Raw genomic sequence first — 2,418 nt, 5'->3', positions numbered from 1 at the left:
TATAAAGCTATGTCTATGTCTGAATTGTTGAATCTCTCCAAATCAAATTGGAGGCTTCCAATTCAATTCATAGAGACTAATGGGTCTTCTGATTCAATTCAGATTCAGAGATTCAGCCACCAAATTGGGCCAAATCTCCTCGAAATCAAATTAGTGACTGAAGCTTTGTACAGCTCTACTCCCCATCCCCTGCCATCAGGGAGCTCCCAGTCAACTCTCTGCAATCAGGGAACTGAGGCTGGGAGATCCTTCTCTCCCACTGTTAGCTCTATAGTCATGGGAGAGAATAATATCCCAGCCATAGCCCTGTGACTGCAAAACTTGGGCTGGGAGATAAGGATCTCACAGTGCTGGCCTTGTGGTCATGGAACTGGTGCTGGGGAATAAGGATTTCCCAGCCCAAGTCCCATGACCTTGGTATTAGGCTGGGAGATAAGGATGTCCTATCCCCCTGCTCCTTGATTGCAATCTTGGAGTGGGGGACTTGGAGCTCCCTGCTGCTGGGGCAGGGGGACAGAGTCCATGCCCAGGCTCTGATGGTGCAACAGGCCGCTCCTGGCAACAGGCCACTCCCTGGGGCATGAAGCAATTTCCATATGCCTGCTAGTTTACTAACTGGGAGCAGATTTATTCCCAGTTAGGTGTCCACCTGAGTGCTACTGTGCAGTGACTAATCACAAGTAAATTTCCTACTTGCATTTGTAGGTAGCATATTTACTCATGATTAGAACATAGATGCACATGCTTACTGTGCAGTAAACTGTTTTACTGCACAGTAAAACATCTTATGTAGATGCACCCAAATAAGACAATCATGGAAGACAATCATCCTCTACTGTGAGGGATTGCCAAAGAAGATTTTGCTTATTGTCCACCATTACCTCAAGGCCTTTTCTGTACAGCTACTGCCCAGCCAGCATGCAAAACTCCTCCACTCATGGCCAGCTGCAAAGCCCCACTCCCAGCCAGAGTGCCCAGCTGGGGAGTCCCCAAGCTGGCTGGGGGCTGAGGGCGCAGGGAGGTTTACACCTGGGTGGGAGTGGCAGGGGTTTCAAGCCAGCTGAGCCCTCCAGCTGGGAGCAGGGAGGTTGCAAACCCCCTCCCAGCTGGAGTGCCTGGCTGGTTGCAAACCTCCCCACTTCTTCAGCCCCTAGCCAGCTTCCCCCCCAGTCCTGCCCCGCAACCCCCCAACCCCACTTAACTCCAGCAAGAGGAGTGAGCCTGAAGCAGCCTCAGGTAAGTGTGAGTGTTGGGCCCTGCCCTTCCTCCCTTCCTTCCCCTCCCAGCAGGATTAAGGGTTTCTCTCCCCCTTTTCCAAACAGCTCTTGTAGGCTGGAATTACCAGCCTGCAGAGCTCTTTGCAAAAGGGGGAGATCCATGGGTTTCTCTTCTAAAACAGAACATCCATGTTTTGTCTGATAAAAATGGGAAATCCATGGGTTTCTCTGTTCTTCCAGGGGGACACAGAAAACCAGGATTTCTGTATCAGGTAACTGAGCTGTAGGGAGAAACCTAAATTGTGGAGAGGATCAGGGTTAAATCACACCCCTATCCTTAGCATTTCTCATTGACTGGGTAAAGTCATTCCCTGATCAGTGTTCTGACTTCTGTGGATTCCACTTGTAGCTATCTAATTCTCTTGTGCATTTGACAGGTAATGTAACTCAGTGCAGTGAATTATTTTAGGCAGCAGGATACCTAAAAGATAGTTGATACCACTGTGATCAGTGCAGTGCCAAAGTCCATTTGTGGATCTTATTTTAACTCAGTAAAGAGAAGGACCTAGATGATGCACTTGATTGGTTTTGCAAAGGGTGAGGCCTGAGGGGACTCAGCTTAAAAGGCAGGAATAATACATTAGGCCCAGGTCTCCTTGGCAATATTCTCACTTACAATCTTTTGTGATGCTACAGTGTGGAGTCAGAAGGTCAACCATGATCACCTTCCAGAACAGGGGAGGACTTGAGGACCTCCTATGCTGTCCAGGCCAGGAGTTGGACCAAGATGGTCAAGGGCCCCAAGGCCCACCTCACCAAGGCCTCCCCAGGGCTGGAGCTTTGCAACAGGTACAAACCTCTTGCAGCCCCAGCAGAGCATGCTAAGTTGCCAGGCTCCTGCAGGCAACACAAGCTCAACTTTAGCCACTGCCCCCGCTCTCCCTAAGACAAAATGCAAAGTGTTTGTCATGGGAGACTCCATCCTGAGGGGGATGGAGGGGACAATCTGCCACCACAACCTCTTAGTCTGGGAAGTCTGCTGCTTCCCTGGAGACTGGATCTGAGACATTGAGGAGAGGATCCCTAAGCTCCTCCAGCCCACTGACCACTCTCCTATGCTCCTTAATCATGTGGGCACCAATGACATGGCTTGGAGCACTCCCAGCTGGGTCATGAGGTGCTACAGGGATTTGGGAGAGGG

General features: G+C 50.3%; 1 long non-coding RNA gene across 1 annotated transcript in view; it reads left to right on the top strand.

The window, feature by feature from the left end:
- The window catches only part of LOC109312191, a 16,832-nt gene that overhangs the window by 642 nt on the left and 13,772 nt on the right, over positions 1–2,418 (top strand). The gene's annotated exons all lie outside the window — the stretch shown is intronic.

This window comes from Crocodylus porosus, unplaced genomic scaffold (genome assembly GCF_001723895.1).
Source record: "Crocodylus porosus isolate Cpor-Errol unplaced genomic scaffold, CroPor_comp1, whole genome shotgun sequence".
NCBI classification, from domain to species: Eukaryota; Metazoa; Chordata; order Crocodylia; family Crocodylidae; genus Crocodylus; species Crocodylus porosus.
The sequence above is the reverse complement of the archived record's forward strand: the minus strand, read 5'-3'. Positions and strand labels throughout refer to the sequence as shown.